Below are 24,054 nucleotides of genomic sequence, written 5' to 3'. Positions count from 1 at the left end.
TTGGTAGTAATAGTAGTGGTATTATTGGTAGTAATAGTAGTGGTATTATTGGTAGTAATAGTAGTGGTATTATTGGTAGTAATAGTAGTGGTATTATTGGTAGTAATAGTAGTGGTATTATTGGTAGTAATAGTAGTAGTATTATTGGTAGTAAGAGTAGTAGTATTATTGGTAGTAATAGTAGTAGTATTATTGGTAGTAATAGTAGTAGTATTATTGGTAGTAAGAGTAGTAGTATTATTGGTAGTAATAGTAGTAGTATTATTTGTAGTAATAGTAGTAGTATTATTGGTAGTAATAGTAGTAGTATTATTGGTAGTAATAGTAGTAGTAGTATTGGTAGTAATAGTAGTAGTATTATTGGTAGTAATAGTAGTAGTATTATTGGTAGTAATAGTATTATTGGTAGTAATAGTAGTAGTATTATTGGTAGTAATAGTATTATTGGTAGTAATAGTAGTAGTAGTATTGGTAGTAATAGTATTATTGGTAGTAATAGTAGTAGTATTATTGGTAGTAATAGTATTATTGGTAGTAATAGTAGTAGTAGTATTGGTAGTAATAGTAGTAGTATTATTGGTAGTAATAGTAGTAGTAGTATTGGTAGTAATAGTAGTAGTATTATTGGTAGTAATAGTAGTGGTATTATTGGTAGTAATAGTAGTGGTATTATTGGTAGTAATAGTAGTAGTATTGGTAGTAATAGTAGTAGTATTATTGGTAGTAATAGTAGTAGTAGTATTGGTAGTAATAGTAGTAGTATTATTGGTAGTAATAGTAGTGGTATTATTGGTAGTAATAGTAGTAGTATTATTGGTAGTAATAGTAGTAGTATTATTGGTAGTAATAGTAGTAGTATTATTGGTAGTAATAGTAGTAGTATTATTGGTAGTAATAGTAGTAGTATTATTGGTAGTAATAGTAGTAGTAGTATTGGTAGTAATAGTAGTAGTAGTATTGGTAGTAATAGTAGTAGTATTATTGGTAGTAATAGTAGTGGTATTATTGGTAGTAATAGTAGTGGTATTATTGGTAGTAATAGTAGTAGTATTATTGGTAGTAATAGTAGTGGTATTATTGGTAGTAATAGTAGTGGTATTATTGGTAGTAATAGTAGTAGTATTATTGGTAGTAAGAGTAGTAGTAGTATTGGTAGTAATAGTAGTAGTAGTATTGGTAGTAATAGTAGTAGTATTATTGGTAGTAATAGTAGTGGTATTATTGGTAGTAATAGTAGTGGTATTATTGGTAGTAATAGTAGTAGTATTATTGGTAGTAATAGTAGTGGTATTATTGGTAGTAATAGTAGTGGTATTATTGGTAGTAATAGTAGTAGTACTGCATGCACTATACATTAAGAATGGTTTTAGGAAACACAGTGGGAGAAATATTTACAGCATGCTACAGTATGAGGATATAATCCGTAATAGAACTGAATGGTGCATACCTTGTCTCTTCATGCTTCCAGTCAGCAATAAAGCAGAACACTACATGCAGTCCAAAGTTATTGAGGTGCCTTTAAGATCAGGGTTCACCTTGAGCCCAAAAATGAATCTATCGGCTTCCTGCTCCAGCATCAGAGGTTGCTGACTGTCTGGAGGTGGAGGAGCTGACAGCAGGTCACTGAGGTTCCTCTTTACATGTGCAATTTAGTTTTATCTTAAAATCTCTATAAACTTGCTAATGACATTTTTTTTGTTCACGCTCAACCGTCACATTACATGACCTCATATAACTGTGCACAGTGTGTAAAAGTGGTCTAAATATGTATTGCAGCTATACCTTTCGGATGCTTATTCTGTACGGTGGTCCCTCAAGTTACAATATTAATCGGTTCCGGGACGACCATTGTATGTTGAAACCATTGTATGTTGAGACCAGAACTCTATGCAAACCTGGTAATTGGTTCTGAAGCCACCAAAACGTCATCCAAAAATATAAAAAAGTGAGGATTAAAGACAAATAAGTAGATAACTAATATAGATAAAGCAAATCCTAACATATAAAAGAAAGAAAGAGCTGCTAGAAGCTTTAAATCACTGTCTATGTCAGCCAAAGGCTGTCCAGGCATGCTGGAAGTTGTAGTAACAGCTGGAGGCACGCTGGTTGGCCAGGCATGCTGGGAGGCCAAAGGCTGTCCAGGCATGCTGGGAGTTGTAGTTTTGCAACAGCTGGAGGCACGCTGGTTGGGAAAGACTGGTCTATTTAGAGGACAGGAGCTTCTTCAGGGTCCTGTACAATACATGCAAAATGTAGCCACCCTTACCTGTGTCCAAAGGAGCAGCTAACCCTGGCACAGGTAAAGAGTAATACAGAACATGTAGTACCTCCCTGTATTGTAGGGAGGTGCTACCAGTCAGTCAGTGCATGCACTTCAGTAGTACAGGTGTAAATGTAGACAGCCAAAAGGTAAGACTGCATTAAACACTAATGGTAGGGTCACACGTGCCATATTGTGCTGCGTATTTTCTTTGACTTTAAAGGGGTATTCCAGGGAAAAACTTTTTATATATATCAACTGGCTCCAGAAAGTTAAACAGATTTGTAAATTACTTCTATTAAAAAATCTTAATCCTTTCAATAATTATCAGCTGCTGAAGTTGAATTGTTGTTTTCTGTCTGGCAACAGTGCTCTATGCTGACATCTCTGCTTGTCTCGGGAACTGCACAGAGTACAAGAGGTTTTCTATGGGGATTTGCTTCTAAACTGGGCAGTTCCCGAGACAGGTGTCATCAGAGAGCACTTAGACAGAAAAGAACAACTCAACTTCATTAGCTCATAAGTACTGAAAGGATGAAGATTTTTTTAATAGAAGTACTTTACATATCTGTTTAACTTTCTGGAGCCAGTTGATATATAAAAAAAAGTTTTTTCCTGGATAACCCCTTTAATGGGTGGGGAAAATACACAGCAGCAAATCCACAGCAAAATATGGCAGGTGTAACCCTACCTTTCGGCTACTTTTACACAGTGTGCACACTAATATAGGGTCATGTGATCAGACAGTTGTGCTTTAAACTGTATGCTTTTTTTTTTGACAATCAAAAACCCAAGTGGCACATAAACACGGCTCGGAGTGTTCATTCCAAGTGTAGTAAAGGTATCAAGTAAAAACAAATCAAAAGGTAAAATATACCTTGTAGCAGAAGTAGAAGCAAGATGAAAGTACAAATTCCAGCATAAATATCACTTGTTCAAAGAATAATATACATGACGAACAAGCTATGTTCACATGTGCATTACAGTCTCGGTTTCCATTTTTTATGTAAAAAAAAAATAAAGAAATCTCTCTACAAGCAGCATTACTACGTCCTGTCAAAATGATAAACACCTTGGCACAACCCAGACCCATTCTAAGTCAGTGGGATGCGTTGGGCGTTACCGGCATCTGTCTGTGATGGTGCAAATAAAGATACGGCACTGCAGTTCTTAATTTGCTTCAATGTATCATAGAACACCATGTGTTGACTTACAAAAAGGTCTTTAAGTGTACACATCTCCCAAATATAGTATATAAAATGTAACACAATTAAAAATCCTATTAGTCAATAGTGTTAGCTACTTGAAATAAAAAAAAATATATATATTATAATCAATATAAGCATGCGTTAGATTCATACCACATCTCATCAATAAGGGACCTTCAATAAAGTCTCTCCATATTTGCACGATACCAGGTGAGTGCCACGCCGCATTTTTTTCCTACTGTCCTTAGTATGAACCATCAGTGTTAGATTGTGGGGTTCCATCTCCTGGCACTCTCACCGGTTAGCTGGCTGAAAGAGGCCACAGTGCCCTAACATGTGCCGCATCCCCTCCATTGTTTACCTGGAACAGCGGCGTACATTTGGTAGTAGCTCTGCCTGGTATTGCGGCATAGTCCCTTGCCTTGAATGGGACTATGTTCAAAAATGTTGCCGTACCAGGCCCAGACACTGAACGGAGACAAAGCCGTGCCTACACGTACATGCAAAAAAAAACTTAAAGGAGTAGTCCAGTGGTGACTCAGTGGTGAGCAACTTATCCCCTATCCTAAGGATAGGGGATAAGTTGCAGATCGCGGGGGGTCCGACCGCTGGGGCCCCCTGCGATCTCCTGTACGGAGCCCCGACAGCCTGCGGGAAGGGGGCGTGTCGACCTCCGCACGAGGCGGCGGCCGACACGCCCCCTCAATACAACTCTATGGCAGAGCCGAAGCGCTGCCTTCGGCAATCTCCGGCTCTGCCATAGAGATGTATTGAGGGGGCGTGTCGGCCGCCGCCTCGTGCGGGGGTCGACACCCGCTATCTCGGCGGAGAGCCGGGGCCCCGTACAGAGAGATCGCAGGGGGCCCCAGCGGTCGGACCCCCCGCGATCTCAAACTTATCCCCTATCCTTAGGATAGGGGATAAGTTTTTCACCACTGTACTACCCCTTTAAACTATAGAAAGTACCAATTATATGGACATAATATCATAACCATATGAGTACAAGCAAACAGCATTAAGGTTATGCAGTACAGCACCTAAAAATGGTCAATTAAACATTAAAATTGGATTGTTGTGGACTATGGGGGAGATTTATCAAAACCTGTGCAGAGGAAGAGTGGTGCAGTTGCCCATAGCAACCAATCAGATTGCTTTTTTCATTTTCCACAGGCCTCTAAAGAGGCCTGTGGAAAATGAAAGAAGCAATCTGATTGGTTGCTATGGGCAACTGCACCACTCTTCCTCTGCACAGGTTTTGATAAATCTCCCCCTATGTACCCACCCTTTTTGGCCACAGGATACTAATCTACTACTTATGGTGGCACCTTACAGCAAGATAACAAATGTCAAGATAGCAATGAGTTTGGTGCGCAATGTCCTGTACAGTCAACAGATCTCAGTCCAATACAGGATTGTTTAGATTTGTTTAGATTTGTATCATAAATTTAAAGCTAACAAATGGTCAATTCAAGACGAACCAGACCTGATTGACCCCACACCATTAGAAAGTCATGATCTCTTATATTCAATATTATGAGTAGACTGTAGGTTTCTCATTGTTTTACTGATACTGCTCCTAGAAGTGGAGATACTTTTCTTTTCTCTTTTCTATTATTTTTTTTTTTTTTTTTTTTGTGGGTGAGTGGTGATCTGTTTTTGTCTTTTTTGGATAGTATAAATCCAAAAAAGATAGTATAAATGTTCATGTATTGTCTTAAAAAACAATAAAGATTAATGAAAATAAAAATAAATAAATATTATTATATTAAAAATATATATATTTATTTCCCTGCTTTGCATTGTGTGTTGGATTGGTGGGGGATATTTTTGTATAACAATTGACTCACAGGGATAATATTAATGCATTTTTAAATAAAATATTGCAGTTGTTTTTTTTTGCTCTAGAAACTCAGTTTCGTTTATGGCGTCCCTTAGATAAGGGAAATGGGCAGTGGTCAATTGTGCTTATCGAAGCACAATTCCAATTCAGAAATTAAAGAAGTGGTTGTTGCCATACATCTGAATTAGCAGCTCAAAAGAAGGCCATTTATTCATGGAAGTGGAAGTAGAAAAGAGATAAAGGGCAGGCATCGGAAACATAGAAAATTGGGTGAGGCTTGCAAGGACTCGGAGATCATAGTACACATCAAGTACCAATGCTAAAGTCACTGGGAAGTAAAAACGTCCTTAAAGGGGTACTACCATGGAAAACTTATTTTTTTTTAAAATCAACTGGTGCCAGAAAGTTAAACAGATTTGTAAAATACATCTATTAAAAAATCTTAATCCTTCCAGTACTTTTTAGTGGCTGTATACTAAAGAGAAATCCAAAAAAGAAATGCATTTCCTGTGATGTCCTGACCACAGTGCTCTCTGCTGACCTCTGCTGTCCATTTTAGGAACTGGAGAAAATCCCCATAGCAAACGTATGCTTCTCTGGACAGTTCCTAAAATGGACAGGAGAGGTCAGCAGAGAGCACTGTGGTCATGACATCACAGGAAATGCATTTCTTTTTTGGAAGGATTAAGATTTTTTAATAGATGTGATTTACAAAACTTTCTGGCACCAGTTGATTTCTAAAAAAAAAAAAAAAAAGGTTTTCCAGGGGAGTACCCCTTTAATAATGATTTGGGGTAATTACCTCCAAGGTAGTGTTTTCAGAAATACTACCACTGCCACAAGCATCACCAAAAAGACAAAGCAGAAAAGAACTTGATGCAGGAATGAAGGTTTTGGGTAAGTGAAGAAATCGGTTGACTTCTATTTTTGAGTAAATATCCATAGATCAGAGAGTAACGTTAAACTACTTACCGGAGTTTATAAGCTTGTAATGAGGCATCTAACAATGCTGAATATATAGTGCAGCCCTTATTATAGGGGATTTTAAGTATAATTCTGAAAAAGGCAGTCTAAAATTGTGTTTTAAAATCTGGTACATCATCCACAGGTTACTCTATTAGCTGGCTTAGTTACTACCAAGAATTTTTTGGTGCACATCATCACTTTTTTGGCTCAATTTAAGCCCTGCCCATTTTACAGAGGCCGCACACATGGCATAAACATGATGAACATTAGGCACAAATCATTTCAAGTCTATCCCCAAAATCTGTCCCCAATTTTCTCATTTATTTTAGCATCACAACTTAGCTCAGTAAAAAGTAACTCAGACCCCTATTGATGCTTCAGTAAGGAATAATTTTTTGGCAAACAAATATAAAGCTTGACACAACAACAAAATAACACTAACACTAACTATACCTTTCCTAATCTGCCCTAGCAATCTTCCTCTGGCACATAAACCATATAGGTGAGTATATTACATCTGGTGACATCTGGTTGTAGTCATTTACTTTCCTTTTCTTCCCCATCCAGCACCATTACGATCCAGCACTGCTTAGATAGTTGCCTTATGTTCTCTTGTGCGGTATTTATTTGTGACAGCTGTATGTTTAGCCATGCTGGTGGGGCTCAACCATTAGGAAATAGAGCATCTAAGACCAACAGTTCATGTCTGCTAAACTCCCCCGAAATGAATTTCACTCCCCATTTCCCTGCATGTGTTGTTATATGTATACATGTCCGATACAGTTAATAAAGAAGATTTACAGTCTATAAGATGGTGAGTGCCACAATTTCTTTACTTTTTCTGTTAGCAATAATGCCCCACTTAGTGTCCCCCACAGTAGAGGGGGTAGATAAGTGGGTTGGGAAAGAGTCCATAGCCCCCCTTCCTCACAGTCCAGGTGCCGATTACGTAACTTATGCACTGTGTCAGGGGCAGAAGTCACATTCTCCTCTCAGTGTAGGCCACAGGTCTGATGCAGCCTGCGGCCTACACAGTGTTTGCTGCTGGAAGCAGCTTGCTGCCTAGAGATTTGGGGCAAGTGTCCTGGATTCACAATTAGGGAGCAAGTGCCAGAGTGGATTACTGTATAATGGGGCAGTAGGCAAGACTCCCTCCATTATAATCCACCTGTACCACCCTACCCCTTTTATAACATTAGTGGGCATTGCCTATGGTAAGTGAGTATACTTGCCTAATGGCAATCTGCTGACATTAAGCATCAGCAGCAAAAAACATCTGTATACTCACTATTCATAGCACCGCAGCACCCCCTCACAGCGCCTTACCCTCTCACAGTGCCTCACCCTTACTATTGCCCCGGGCTACAGAATACATCAGCATACCTCTTTGACAGGATGATGCATACCTACAACATGCCGGAATTGCTATGCTTGCCGGTAACATGTACAGTAGAATCAATTTCAGGGTATTTTTAGAAGTTAGACATAATCATGTGAAACAAAGAAGAAAAAAACAACTTTGTGTGGTTAAGAACCACTTGGTTTTCAGAGTATGTTTGCACTTGCTCTGTAGTAGTATTTATGGCATTCTTTTGCCACATTGTTTTTGAAAAATTTAGCAAAACCAAACGCAATTTATAATCACAAATTTTTTTTACATGCTAAAAATGACTTTCAGAGAGATTCATTTTATAACTGGCCACACACTGTAAAAGCCTTTCTTCTCGTTTCACTACGTTATCCCCTATCCATACTATAGGGCATAAATTTCGGGTTGGGGGGGGTCGACCACTTGGACCCTCGTCCCTAAAACATTAGCAATCTTTTATCTCGTAAAGCTTCTTTCTCACTTACAAAAAAAGTTTTACCATTTCAAGGAGACATGTCATAAGTTTTGATTGGTCAGGGTATTGGTGCTCAGACCCCCTCTGATCTCTAGAACAAGCCAGAAGAAGCATTTCTCTCCCTATCTCCCTCCTCGATACTTAATGCTTAGCCAATCACTTCTTCCGGCTCATCTGGCTAGTGATGAGAAGTGGTCAAAACACCCAGACCCCAACTAATCAAAACTTTTAACACATCTAGGACAATGAAAAAAAAAAGTTTTTAAGTGACAGACACTTTTTTAAATTCAAATGTTTTTATTAACAGTCTTTCAAATTTTACAAACATTGGGTCCCTTAAAAGGGAAAACCAACTCCCTCCTATCCCCCCCCCCCACACACACACACACACCCCAAATACAAACATTACAAAAAAAAAAATAATAATAATAGACATGTACGAAACAGTAGGACAATATCATGTAAATTCGGGCACATATAATATCTGAATATGTAAGCTTTCATATGCACCACCAAAAAGAGAAAAACAGAATAGACTAGAGATTACTCGTTCAGATCAAACCTAGAGACTATACCCAACTCATCCATCCCCACCTTCTGTAGTCTCTAAAATTTGTGCAGGGCAGCACGTTTACAGTAGACACCCTTCTCTATATTGACACTGACACTTTAAAGAATATCTGTCACCAAATAAACTTTTCTAAACTGACTCAGGCTATGTTCCCTAACTACTCCTAACACCCCTCCCACTGTAAAAAACGAATTTCAGAGCTTTAAAAAGCTCTGTGTATGACCGTTCTTCTTGCTCACATAGTGCAATCTCCCAGCAAGAGAAAGTGGGTGTTTCCCACCAGGCATGACATCACTGTCCAGGAGACCAATCCTGGACAAAGCAGCAGCGAAATGCGTTGGAGGGTGAGGTGGGGGGGTCCAGTGCAGTCTCTGGGTACAATCTTATTGTTGCTTCTGAGTCCTCCGCTTGGAGGTATCTATATATGTATCTATATAGGCATGTGTTATTTGTAAGGCACTTTACTCTTGTTATGTGATTGAGCTGCTTAGTGACTATATGTTATCATTGATTGCACCTTACCTTTAGTGCAATACATTTTATTCTCAAGTGCAATACATCTTGTTGTGCAATATACCTTGTTGTGCAATATAATCATATATTTTGCAGCCTTTGGAATTAGTGCAATATCTTTTTAGTGCAATACTATATATTATTGTTTACATACAGTTTCTTATGCACCTTATGTATGGTGCAATATTACATCTGTTTACATGCCATATATATTGAGTAACTATGGAACTCTTTTATATACATATTTAGTATCCCAGTTGATGAATTATTATTGTATGTACACTTTTTGATATTTTTTTTATAAATTGTCCTGCACTGTACCCCTCCATCCTATAGAAAATATTTTAATGGTCTTATGTGTATGTGTTTTTATGGGTTAATATTGGGTAAACTTTATGTTTAAATAAAAATTTATTTTGTATAACAAAATGTGTTGTATATCATTTTTTGGACTTATTTTATAGGCGATATGACATCACTGAAGCCTGCTGGGGTACCCCTTCCGCCCTCACATCTTTTCAGCGCTGTGATGAATAGAAAACCTCAGGCTTTGTGCAGCTTTCAGTGAGGCTCTGTGCAGTTTTCAGTCTGTGCAGCTTTCAGTGAGGCTCTGTGCAACTGTCAATCAAGCACAGTGCAGCCAGAAGTGCTTCCTGCCAATCCAGGAGGAGACCAAACTCAATGTAATTAATTGCAGCAGGGACCAGAACAGAACCACCTAGAGGCCGATTTTTCTATTGAATTTTAAACATATTTATGTTGATACTTTTAAAAGCAAGTGAATGGAAAAGTGTTTGCTAACTACACAAGGAAAACTATATTAAAAGTTTTATTTGGTGACAGGTACTCTTTAAGAGAAAAATGTAAGCCTAAGGATGGAAAAACTATGGAAAAATCGGGATGCAAGTGTTCAGTTTCTATGAGCTACTACAGGAGAAATTAAAGGGATTATCTAATATTTTTACAAAATTGTGTACATGCAGTTTTTCTTTTTCTTAGTTTTTCCTTTTCCAGCCTGTATACAATTTTCTGAAATTCCCAGAAGTGTTACACAATTCACATTGAAAGGACGTGTTAGGCCATGTTCACATAATGGAATTTCAGAGATCAATCTGGCAGAAAAATTACGCTCAGAAATTCTCTTGCATCAGAGTTCCATTGCTTTTAATGGGATTCTACTGCACTGTGCACACAACAAAAGTTGTGCTGCAGGAACATCTGCTGCGGAAATTCTGATTCTGACCTTCGTCAAAAAAATTTCTGTGGAATCCATTCATGAGATGCCTTGCTGTTCATGGAGACAGCGCATTTCTGAGTGTTCCTGGCACCGTCATGTTCTGCCCACACCCGCTTTTTGCAGAATTTCTGTCTGTGTTTTTCAGGCAGACATTTCACAAATATTCAGCCATTTGAACATAGCCTTAGGTCGCGTTTACACTGCAGAATTTCTGCACTGAACTGAAATTTTTCAAAAATTTATAGCCAATACACTTCAATAGGATTCCGTTGTCCCATTCACACTGCAGAATGTCTGCTGCAGAATTGCTGCTGCAGAAATTGCATTGAAGTGAATTGGCAGAATTCACTTCACGGCAGAATTTTTGCACTGAATTCTGAACTGAATTCTGCTTGAAAATTCTACATGAATTTATAGCCAATACACTTCAATGGGATTCCTGCAGCAGAAATTCTGATGTGTGAATGGGACAGCAGAATCCCATTGAAGTGTATTGGCTATAAATTAGCAAAGATTAGCGCTGGACCCTTCTCTTCTTCTCAAGTATTTTCTCGGGTGTTGGATCAAACCAGTCCGGGACTGTTTCTGAACAGAAGGGTGAGCTGATGCTTTTACTAATTTTTATGAAAATGAAACCTACTTGACTTGTGGTTTAGTGGTTTATGATCACAGGATTCACTCCCTTCATCCTGTTAGGAAATTCCAGGAGCAACCATCAATTTTAGGCTCGGACACAGTGATAAAGCAGCTAGGATGGGATGGGATTATATATATTTATATTTAAATATTTTTTGTTGTTTGTTACTATATTTTACCGACAAACAATAACACATGACAACTGTCCAAAATTAACAGCTCCTACATCACAGTGACATCAGTATCACAAATACTAACAAACATAAAAAATAAACAATAACTTTGCCAAATCTTTTTCTTTCCCTGAAAATAAATCAACTCATACCACAAACCTAGAGAAATTGGAGTAAAACATAATCTAGGCGTAAATTTATTAAAGATTTGTGATTAATGTTTATAGAGGAAATCTTGAAATTACTTTGATTCCTAGCCATGTGATAGATTGGCCGCAAGCTTAAGGCAAGGACCTCCAAGGTAGTATTTTCTGAAATACTACCAGTACCACGAGCCGCACCAGAGAGGCAGCGGGAGATCAGGGAGGTAAACAAGTGGCTCAGAAGCTGGTATAGGAAGGAGGGGTTTGGGTTCATGGAGAACTGGGCTGACTTCGCTGTCGGTTACCGGCTCTACCGTAGGGACGGGCTGCACCTCAATGGGGAGGGTGCAGCTTTGCTTGGGGAGAAGATGGCTAGAAGGGTGAAGGAGTGTTTAAACTAGGGACTTGGGGGGAGGGAACCTACAGCAAAGAGGGGGAAGATAGTGTAGATAGAGAGGTGGGAATTATAAATGTACCTGGGGGTGGAGCGGAGGGAGGGGTTAGAATAGTTAATAGGAATAGGCTTCATAGGAAAATAAAACTTACACCTTTGAATCCCATTAACCCCAATAACATAATGGATGGAAATGTAAAGTGTATGTTCACAAATGCCAAAAGCATAGCAAATAAAATGGGGGAGCTTGAAGCCTTGATACTGGAGGAACATATTGATATAGTTGGGGTCACTGAGACATGGCTGGACTCCTCGCATGACTGGGCTGTCAATCTGCAGGGGTTTACATTGTTTCGCAAGGATAGAATGAACAGAAAAGGTGGTGGAGTCTGTCTGTATGTAAGAAGTGGTATGAAAGTCAGTGTGAACGATGCCATAGTGTGTGATGATTCTGAGGAGGTGGAATCACTGTGGAGGGAAAAGGAGGGAAATACTGAAAAAATTATATTTGGGGTAATCTACAGACCCCCTAATATCACTGAAGAGATAGAAGTTCGGCTTCATAAACAAATAGAGGGCCGCCCGGGCAGGTACAGTGGTAATAATGGGAGATTTTAACTATCCACATATAGATTGGGCTCCGGGGTTGGCTAAAACTACAAAGGGGCGACAATTCCTAAATTTATTGCAGGATAATTTTCTGGGCCAGTTTGTGGAGGACTCAACAAGAAGTGATGCCTTGTTGGATCTGATCATTTCCAACAACGCAGAGCTGGTTGGTAATGTAACTGTGCGGGAAAACCTTGGTAATAGCGACCACAATATAGTTACTTTTGACTTAAAATGTAGAAAACAAAGACAGGCGGGGAAGGTAAAAACATATAACTTTAAAAAGGCAAATTTCCCTGGGCTGAGGGCTGCACTACAGGACATAGACTGGGGGGAGGTGTTCTCAAATACTGATACAGAAGGGAAATGGGACATCTTTAAATCAACTCTAAATAACTATACAGCTAAATATATACCAAAGGGAAACAAATATAAACAATTAAAACTAAATCCTACATGGCTGACACATGATGTTAAAAGAGCAATAAACAACAAAAAAATAGCCTTCAAAAAATACAAATCTGATGGGTCAGCGATAACATTTAAACAGTACAAAGAGCTTAATAAAATCTGTAAAAATGTAATAAAAACAGCAAAAATTCTAAACGAGAGACAGGTGGCCAAAGAAAGCAAAACTAATCCTAAATATTTTTTTAGATATATAAATGCAAAAAAAAAACAAGGACAGAGGATGTAGGACCCCTTAATAATGATAATGGGGAGGTTGTCACGGGCGATCAAGAGAAGGCGGAGCTACTGAATGGGTTCTTTAGTTCTGTATACACTATGGAAAAAGGAGCTGACATTGGCCAGGTCAGTGCTGGTAACACATCATGTAATGTACTGAACTGGCTTAATGTAGAGATGGTACAAGGTAAGTTAAGTAAAGTAAATGTAAGCAAATCCCCAGGGCCGGATGGACTACACCCAAGAGTTCTTAGAGAGGTAAGTTCAGTAATATCTGTATCCCTGTTCATGATATTTAGAGATTCTCTGGTGTCTGGTATTGTGCCAAGGGACTGGCGCAAGGCGAATGTGGTGCCAATCTTCAAAAAGGGCTCTAGGTCTTCCCCAGGAAACTATAGACCGGTAAGTTTAACGTGCATTGTGGGTAAATTGTTTGAAGGACTTATAAGGGATTACATACAGGAATACATAGGGGATAATTGTATTATAAGTGATAGCCAGCATGGGTTTACTAAGGATAGAAGTTGTCAAACCAATCCAATTTGCTTTTATGAAGAGGTGAGTAGAAGCCTTGACAGAGGAATGGCTGTGGATATAGTGTTTCTGGATTTTGCTAAAGCGTTTGATACTGTCCCTCATAGACGTCTGACAGGTAAGTTAAGGTCTTTGGGTTTGGAAATTTTAGTTTGTAACTGGATTGAACACTGGCTCATGGATCGTACCCAGAGAGTGGTGGTCAATGATTCGTACTCTGATTGGTCCCCGGTTATTAGTGGTGTACCCCAAGGTTCTGTACTGGGCCCGCTGTTGTTTAATTTATTTATCAATGATATAGAGGATGGTATTAACAGCTCTGTTTCTATCTTTGCAGATGACACCAAGCTTTGTAGCACGGTACAGTCTATAGAGGATGTGCATAAGTTACAAGATGACTTGGATAGACTAAGTGTCTGGGCATCCACTTGGCAAATGAGGTTCAATGAGGATAAATGTAAAGTTATGCATCTGGGTACTAATAACCTGCATGCATCGTATGTCTTAGGGGGGATTAAACTGGCAGAGTCACTGGTAGAGAAGGGTCTGGGTGTACTTGTAGATCACAGACTACAGAATAGCATGCAATGTCAGGCTGCTGCTTCCAAAGCCGGCAGGATATTGTCATGTATCAAAAGAGGCATGGACTCAAGGGACAGGGACATAATACTCCCCCTTTATAAAGCATTGGTACGGCCTCACCTGGAATATGCTGTTCTGTTTTGGGCACCTGTCCATAAAAGGGACACTGCGGAGTTGGAAAGGGTGCAGCGACTAAACTAATATGGGGCATGGAACATCTTAGCTATGAGGAGCGATTAAAGGAGTTACAATTGTTTAGTCTTGAGAAGAGACGTTTAAGGGGGGATATGATAAACGTATATAAGTATATTAATGGCCCATACAAAAAATATGGAGAAAAACTGTTCCAGGTTAAACCCCCCCAAAGGACGAGGGGGCACTCCCTCCGTCTGGAGAAGAAAAAGTTTAGTCTCAAGGGGCGACACGCCTTCTTTACCGTGAGGACTGTGAATTTATGGAACGGTCTACCTCAGGAACTGGTCACAGCAGGAACAATTAACAGCTTTAAAACAGGATTAGATACATTAATGGAACAAAATAACATTAATGCTTATGAAGAAATATAAAATCCAATCCCTTCCCCAATATCGCGCCACACCCCTACCCCTTAATTCCCTGGTTGAACTTGATGGACATATGTCTTTTTTCGACCGTACTAACTATGTAACTATGTAATATTTCTAAAATTCTAATAATTTGGGATTCCCCAACTCCCATCTTGGATTCTCTCTTTCTTTAAAGAAGGCATTCTAAATTTGTTTAGATGCAAAAAAAAATCTCTTCCCTCAAACTATATTGTGCTTTAAAAGTTTCCCAACTTTCCATTGGCTTTTCCCGCACCAACTGATGCACCTTAGAGATACCCTTAGACTCTTAGTTCACATTTGCACTTAATTTCTTAATCTCAGGAAAAAATCATTATCCCAACATAACGTAAAATCTAGACTACCTCTAATCCCTATTAATTTCCTTGTGCGGCACAACACTTTACTTAACATTTTACCAACTGGTGAAGCCCAAAAAACCTTGTGAACTTCTCCCACTTTCCACCAAATCTAAAAATGTGTACCCCTCCCAACCTGGTTTACCAAACAAGGCCTTTATCATTTTGTCTATACCTATATTATGTCTCAAAACCCTCTGAATAAGTCTTGCCCAAATGTTTGCAAAAATTTTACAATCATTATTTAAGAGTGAAATGGGCCAGTAAGCATTCATTTCTGTACTGTCCTTGCCTTTTTTAGGTGTCAATATTTTGACGGTTTCTGCCATTGATGGGGATACCTCCCCAATTTCCAAGGATTTTAATGGTTTACGGTTAATCCAATGTTAAGGCCACAAAAAATCACCATTATAAATAGTGAAATTTGTGGCCTTTTTTTTAAAACAATTGTTTCAAAAATATACAAGTGAATTTATATCAGATGTCTTTGCTGTCTTGTTCTATCAATATCTCAAATGTAATCTTTTTAAACCATGCTTCTTCTGTTTCCTTTATCTACTTCCTCTCCTAAAGCTGGTCACTATCTCTGTCTGTAAGGTTAGGGTAACCCTACACCCATAAAATCCAAAATTTTATTAGATCTATATTAAAATACCCCAACATATTCCCACAAACAAAGCAGCAAATAATCCTCATATGATGCCAGATATTATCTATATTAATTAAGTTTATTTCTCAAATTTTACAAGATTAAAGGAGAACTTTAGTGAAAACCCAGCATTTATGACACCAAGTTATAATGTAAAAGGTAAATCAATCAATCAGTGATTATATATATATATATATATATATATATATATATATATATATATATATATAGCTTAGAACAGTCAAAGACATACAGCAGTTGCTATAACAGAGTCATAACTTAGTAATTTACATATGATAGTATTAGTATACGATGAGCACTCTATGAATGCCATAGCATAGCACATTAAATAGCCAATCCAAAAGTGACCTAATGATTTAACACATTAGGATTCCAATATTAGTTAGTAAAATGTGACTGACAGCTTTATCAAGTCATCAAACCAACCACTGTAATATGTGTTAAGAAAGCTTAGTAATGCTTTATAAACAATAAATCTACTAGCAGTACAATAATATAGCAGTCAGACAACCTGAAACCACTATATATGCCTATAAATCTGACCACATAAAATAACCAAAACACATCCAGTCTTATAAAATATATATATTGTGTTGTCAACACATTAGACAATTAAAACACTCCACACAAAAACCCCATAAAAAGAGGGGTAAAAGGGGTCAGAAATATTATTACTTTATTGCCCTAATGCCTATAACATCATCATCACCCTGTCATCATCACCCCCGTCATCATCACAGTGCAACAAGTCTATTAAAGGGGTACTCCAGTGGAAAACATTTTTTTTCATATCAACTGGCTCCAGAAACTTAAACAGATTAGTAAATTATTCCTATAAAAAAAATCTTAATCCTTCTAGTACTTATCAGCTGCTGTATACTACAGAGGAAGTTGAGTTCTTTTCAGTCTAACCACAGTGCTCTCTGCTGACACCTCTGTCTGTGTCGGGAACTGTCCAGAGTAGGAGCAAATACCCATAGCACACCTCTCCTGCTCCTGACATGGACAGAGGTGTCAGCAGAGAGCACTGTGGTCAAACTGGAAAGACCTACACAACTTCCTCTGGAGCATTAAAATAGAAGCAAAAAGTCAGCTCACCACAGATAAGGTTCACTAGAGAAACATTAGGGGGTAGGCTGGGAAGGCACAGAACCATGTAGATGAGCCGGTACTTGTAAGGAGCTTGTCCAGGAACAAAAAATTTTGAAATTCCAGCTCCCCTAATAGATTCAAACTTTAATAATATCAATTAAAAATCTTGTGCTCAAAAACAAACATTTAAAAGCTAATTGAAACGCCGACGCATTTCAGTTCATTAGAAAACCTTAATCATGCTGACGGTCTTGCTACAGCAACATACCTCTTATATGTGCTTAGGCCCCTTTAAATACATAGTGGATGTCCGGTTCCGCCCTGTATGTGGCGGACCACAAGGCTACTCATAATTGGATTGCATTGTGCACCTGTGAGCGCATAGTTACGGACAGACACACTGCTAAGCATAAGGGGGTGGAGAACCTACATAATAAATGTGTATAGGTCTACTCACATACAAAGTATAACAATATAGTAATATAAGAAATCAAATGACAGTAGCATGTCAGTAAATAAATGCCAGATCATTTTTGTAGTTTAAACCTGCTGGCTATCTAGTGTCCACATGGAGGATCCAAAACGTCTCCCGTCTGAACACCAGCTTAGCCCAATCCCCTCCTCTAGTTGGAGGTTTGACCATTTCGATACCCTGTATAGTAAGACCAGATAAATCACCTGAATGAACTTACATGAAATGTTGTGTGAGCCCTGACATCGTTCTCTGGACTTCATTCTCATTACGCGGCATCCTGATATGCTCTGCGATTCTAGTTTTTCATTTTCTGGAAGTGCAGCCTACATACTGGAGACTGCACGCAGAACAGGTAGCTACATTCTCCCTTTACAGTGTTGATTCCTTTTTGTATATAAAAGTCTCTATCATATCCCCTCTGTCTTGTCTTTCTTCCAAGCTATACATGTTAAAGGGGTACTCCGGTGAAAACCTTTTTTATTTTAAATCAACTGGTGGCAGAAAGTTAAACATATTTGTAAATTACTTCTATTCAAAAATCTTAATCCTTCCAGTACTTATTAGCTGCTGAATGCTACAGAGGAAATTCCTTTCTTTTTGGAACACTGATGTCATCACGAGCACAGTGCTCTTTGCTGACATCTCTGTCCATTTTAGCAACCATGCATAGCATGTATATGCTAAGGGTAGCATGGTGGCTCAGTGGTTAGCACTGCTGCCTTGCAATGCTGGGGACTTGGGTTCAAATCCCACTAAGGACAACAATAAATAAAGCATTATTATTATTATTCTAAAAACGTCAACAGAGAGAACTGTGCTCGTGATGTCATCAGAGAGCATTCCAAAAAGAAAAGAATTTCCTCTGTAGTATTCAGCAGCTAATAAGTACAGGAAGGATTAAGATTTTTTAATACAAGTAATTTACAAATATGTTTAACTTTCTGCCACCAGTTGATTTAAAAGAAAAAAGTTTTTTTTAAGTTCCTTTAACTTTTACTGGTAAGTTTTATCATGCAGTCTATGTACTTTGCTTAGGCCCCTATCGCACTGCCATTGTGATGTCAGTGGAGGTCAGGAAAGGGGGGGAGAATAGCAGGAGAATAATAAGTGCTTGCAGCGTTTTTTTTCCCCCGCTCCTCCCGCTACAAACAAATGATACACATTATAGTCAATGAGATCCATCAGGGCCTGTTGTTGCCCCTTGTGCCCCATCCCTATAATCGACGTTAAAGGGGTATTCTTGGAAAAAACTTTTTTATATATATCAACTGGCTGCAGAAAGTTAAACAGATTTGTAAATGACTTCTATTAAAAAATCTTAATCCTTTCAGTACTTATGAGCTTCTGAAGTTAAGGTTGTTCTTTACTGTCTAAGTGCTCTCTGATGACACGCGTCTCGGGAAACGCCCAGTTTAGAAGAGGTTTGCTATGGGGATTTGCTTCTAAACTGGGTGTTTCCTGAGACATGTGTCATCAGAGAGGACTTAGACAGAAAAGAACAACCTTAACTTCGGAAGCTCATAAGTACTGAAAGGATTAAGATTTTTTAATAGAAGTAATTTACAAATCTCTTTAACTTTCTGGAGCCAGTTGATATATATATATATATATATATATATATATATATATATATATAAAAAGTTTTTTCCTGGATAACCCCTTTAAATGCTAAAAAAAAAAAAAAAAGAGAGAGCCTAATGGCTGTTTTCGGGCGGGTCACAACGGCACTGTGAAAGTAGCCTTAATCAGTCGTCTCTGGACTTTCTCCAAAGTATGTATACCCTTCTGGAGATCTATATCTATGTCCTTCTGGGGTCTCTAGTACTGCGCACAATAATCCAAGTGAGGTCTCACCAGTTTATCTAAATCATTTGTCTTATCCCTACAGGAGCATCCCCATGCAGCAATAAGAGTCCATACTTAGAGAAGTACCGTATTTTTCGCCGTATAAGACGCACTTTTTCTTCCCCAAAACTGTGGGGGAAAAGTCGGTGCGTCTTATACGGCGAATACACCCCTATCGCGGCGGTCCCTGCGGCCATCAACGGCCGGGACCCGCGGCTAATACAGGACATCACCGATCGCGGTGATGCCCTGTATTAACCCTTCAGATGCGGCGATCAAAGCTGACCGCCGCGTCTGAAGGGAAAGTGACACTAACCCGGCTGTGCAGCCGGGCTGTTCGGGACCGCCGCGATTTCACCCCGGCGGTCCCGAACAGCCCGACTGAATAGCCGGGTTAGTGCTTACAGGACACCGGGAGGGACCTTACCTGCCTCCTCGGTGTCTTCTCTGTTCAGGGATCCCCTGTATGCCGGCGCTCTCCTTCCTCGTCATCACGTCATCTCGGACGTGCGTCGGCGTGTGTAACGACGTGATGGCGGCGACGGAGAGCGAGGATACCCGGCCGGCAGCAGAGACGTTCCGGAGCGACAAGGACACGGCGACAGCGATGGAGCGACATCCAGGGCAGCGGTGACGGGTCCGGAGCGGCGGGGACACGTGAGTATTACCTCCTATGCAGTGGTCTTCAATCTGCGGACCTCCAGATGTTGCAAAACTACAACTCCCAGCATGCCCGGACAGCCAACGGCTGTCCGGGCATGCTGGGAGTTGTAGTTTTGCAACATCTGGAGGTCCGCAGGTTGAAGACCACTATTGGGTTCAAAATCTTTTATTTTTTAGATTTTGCACCTAAAAATAGGGTGCGTCTTATACGCCGGTGCGTCCTATAGGGCGAAAAATACGGTAGTTATATGTTGATGCATGATTAATGCATATTGACAAGAGTTTGTGTTTTTTCCTATTTGAATATTATGTGTTTATTTATTTTGCATATTAGTATACTCTCTCTTCCCGGCACTCAAATCTCTTTTCCATTCTAATTTGGAACTTGGTCTGATTTGCTTTTTCTTCCTCTTTTAGTCAAGTGACTGTTGTAAGAATAGTTTTCTGCGCATTCTGTTCAGTTCTTATAGGGAAGTGATACTTCAATATTTTTTTTCATTTTGTCTTTTTACCATTGTGTGTCAGGAGTAAAGAAAAATAATCCTCAAGGTCTAAGACTGATAAATGCATATTCTAAATACTTTTAGTATTTAAACATGGCTGCAAAAATGTGTCTAGTGGAATAAATAAAGGTGCACCTGTGCAGCGCAGAAGTGTCCTTTATTATATTCCTGTCCCTATTTTATCTTGCTAGCACCATCTAAGTTTTAGCAGGCGAGGAGTATAGGTATAATATGGTATTTGAAAGATAAAGGCATTATCCGAAGATTATTGTTTTATCACCTATCCACATTAAGCATGATATTCTTTAAACTGGCCACAAGATAATTGACCTAGACATAGACTCCCCAACATTGAAATTACAACACCGAGAAGGAACAGTTGTGGATCAAATCAATGTAACGCTGATCTGTTAGTTTACCTGGAATGAAGACCACAGGGATCAGCTACTGTACATTATGCCACCCTATACCATAATTTGGGTGGTCTCCAGAATATATGCTTTCATTCTGGCAATTTACCATCATAGCCCCTCACACATGCTACAGATTAGAGCTAGGAGCTTGAAAATGTGATCATTTGCTGATCTTAGCAACATCTGCTATTTCTGCAATTTGTAAAACCGTACGAATTGTCCATCTTGCTGTCATAATATCAATGCTGAAGACTGTATTAAAGGGGTACTCACAAGATTAAAATGTATCACTCATGTTCATCTTCAGCAGAGAAATGAAAGCAAGCCACTCACCAGTTTGTTCTTTCTTCAAGCTTTTATTGCAGCAGCATGATACTCACATAATTAGTGGGGGTATACAGAGGGAAGCGCAGGGGGGGTACAGAGGCAACAAGCTCTGTTTTGCACACTCAAGTGCTTCGTCCGGCCAATGGCTCCGTTTCGCACACTCAAGTGCTTCGTCCGGCCAATGGCTCCGTTTCACACACTCAAGTGCTTCGTCCGGCCAATGGCTCCGTTTCGCACACTCAAGTGCTTCGTCCGGCCAATGGCTCCGTTTCGCACACTCAAGTGCTTCGTCCGGCCAATGGCTCCGTTTCACACACTCAAGTGCTTCGTCCGGCCAATGGCTCCGTTTCGCACACTCAAGTGCTTCGTCCGGCCAATGGCTCCGTTTCACACACTCAAGTGCTTCGTCCGGCCAATGGCTCCGTTTCGCACACACTCAAGTGCTTCGTCCGGCCAATGGCTCCGTTTCCCCCACTGAATTGCTTCTTCCGGCCAATGGCTCTGTTTCGCACACTCAAGTGCTTCGTCCGGCCAATGTTTCCATTTCGCACACTCAAATGCTTCGTCCGGGCAATGGCTCCGTTTCGCACACTCAAGTGCTTTGTCCGGCCATTGGCACTTGAGTGTGCGAAACTGAGCTTGTTGCCTCTGTACCCCCCTGCTCTTCCCTCTGTATACCCCTGCTAATTATGTGAGTATCATAGTGCTGCAATAAAAGCTTGAAGGAAGAACAAACTGGTGAGTGGCCGGCTTTCATTTCTCTGCTGCATATGAACATTAGAACCTGCTAAATACTACTATTAGCCAGAGCACCACCTACATTGAGAAGCAAGAACCAACTACATGCTCTAGTCCATGTACATCCTGCAGTTGTGAAGCTGCAGTGCCAAACGGTTACTCTTTGTGCTTACTCTTAAAATGTATCACCTGTACAATGATAATAAAAATGGTAATCCTCCCTAAATAGATTGGTGCATGATCGGCCAATGCTCCATTCCCTGGCTATGGGACTGCCAAGGATGGTTGCATAGAGTTTTTTTTGGTAGTGCCATAGAGACCATGTGTTCTGACCAGTCATTGGCTGAGCAGCCAGTCCCTGCTGAATGAAATATCATCAGAAGAAGGGGACCACACCAGGCCCAGAACGTTTGACCGTGACAGCGTTGGGGGAGCAGGGGAGGTGCATTTTTTTAATGTGTTTTGTGATGCACAGAGAGACACAATAGTATGGGTTGGCTTGATTGACAAGTCTCTCCCTATATGTTCTGCAAAACATTACAAACAAAACACCCAATGCACTTGATATATTTGCTCTTTCTTTTTCTCTATATTATTCCAGTGTTTTTAAGCAAGCCTTAATTGTAGTAACTGTAAGGGAGAAAAAATGGAGAGACCGATACCGGCACCTGGTGTATTACCCTTGGGAACGGGAAGTAAAGTGGCCCAGAGCTGGACAAGAACCATAAAGATGGCCGCTCACCTTAGAGAAGATAATACAGGCATAAAACCCCAGTGATAATGGGGTACTGAAGGTGCGGGGCCGCTGCCAGGCCTTCTGGGTAGCAGGAAAACAGTCGTACTGTCCAGGATAAACTGCGGAGAGGCTTGAAAAAAATACCCTTAGTAGATGGTGCTGCAGCTCCTTCAGAATGACGGAATAGGACCAAAGCTTAGTTAAGGTCCACAGTGGAACCATTTGTATTGGGTTAATAAAAATAAAAAACATGCAATGACGTGTTTCGGGAGGATCCCTCCCTTCCTCAGATCAGGATCCTGATCTTGTTAACTGAGGGTAGATTCACATCTGCATAGATCCATCGCAATGCTTTACAGCCCTCAGAATGATGGTGTCATTCTCTTTTGTACCCTCCTTAACCCCTTAAGGACCGGGGGGTTTTCCGTTTTTGCATTTTCGTTTTTTGCTCCTTGCCTTTAAAAAATCATAACTCTTTCAATTTTGCACCTAAAAATCCATATTATGCATTATTTTTTGCGCCACCAATTCTACTTTGTAATGACATCAGTCATTGTGCCCAAAAATCTACGGTGAAACGGAAAAAAAAATCATTGTGAGACAAAATTGAAAAAAAAAACACAGTTTTGTAACTTTTGGGGGCTTCCGTTTCTACGTAGTACATTTTTCGGTAAAAATTACACCTGATATTTATTCTGTAGGTCCATACGGTTAAAATGATACCCTACTTATATAGGTTTGATTTTGTCGTACTTCTGGAAAAAATCATAACTTCATGCAGGAAAATTAATACTGACCCCTATAACTTTTTTATTTTTCCGTGTATGGGGCGGTATGAGGGCTCATTTTTTGCGCCGTGATCTGAAGTTTTTAACGGTACCATTTTTGCATTGATAGGACTTATTGATCGCTTTTTGGACTTTGGAATTTTTTGCGCGCACGCCATTGACCGTGCGGTTTAATTAACGTTATATTTTTATAATTCGGACATTTCCGCACGCGGCGATACCATATATGTTTATTTTTATTTTTATTTACACTGTGTTTTTTTTATGGGAAAAGGGGGGTGATTCAAACTTTTAATAGGGGAGGGGTTAAGTGGGAAGCCTATCAGGCTGAATTTGTGGGAGGGGCTTTGGCTATTTAACATCCATCGGCCCCTCCCTCTGGGCGTATGCTGGGTTGGCGAAATTGCGGGGGTTCTTTCGTTGCGTACGCTGGGTCAGGTGTGTGGTGGTGCAGGTAAGTGCCAGGTTACTGGGGCCCTGGTCTGTTGCTATTGCTCCCCTCGTTTGGCGGGCAGGCTCCGGCACAGAGCGTGTTGTGTAGGCGGCGGTCCGTCGGTGCAGCGCATGCCCGGGCTGGCCGCAGTGAACACGGCCTCTGGATCCAGCGGCAGCTGGCGGCATGGCAGACGCGGGGAGACGCGACCCACGTGGGTCTCCCTGTGCC

The 24,054-nt window shown here is 40.0% G+C and overlaps 1 protein-coding gene across 7 annotated transcripts in view; it reads right to left on the bottom strand.

The window, feature by feature from the left end:
• Positions 1–24,054, bottom strand: part of CARD11 (caspase recruitment domain family member 11) — a 100,140-nt gene that overhangs the window by 62,654 nt on the left and 13,432 nt on the right. The window contains exon 1 of one of the 7 annotated variants that reach the window (XM_056534344.1): positions 4,571–4,617. The exons of 3 other annotated variants lie outside the window; for them this stretch is intronic. The gene's annotated coding sequence lies outside the window, so the exon portion shown is untranslated. Of the gene's footprint in view, positions 1–1,782; positions 1,874–3,621; positions 4,041–4,505; positions 4,523–4,570; positions 4,618–24,054 lie in introns of those variants that run through there. 3 more of the 7 variants (XM_056534346.1, XM_056534345.1, XM_056534343.1) reach the window with 3 other exon arrangements.

This window comes from Hyla sarda, chromosome 8 (assembly GCF_029499605.1).
Source record: "Hyla sarda isolate aHylSar1 chromosome 8, aHylSar1.hap1, whole genome shotgun sequence".
Taxonomy (NCBI): Eukaryota; Metazoa; Chordata; class Amphibia; order Anura; family Hylidae; genus Hyla; species Hyla sarda.
This window is presented reverse-complemented; position numbering and strand designations above follow the sequence as displayed.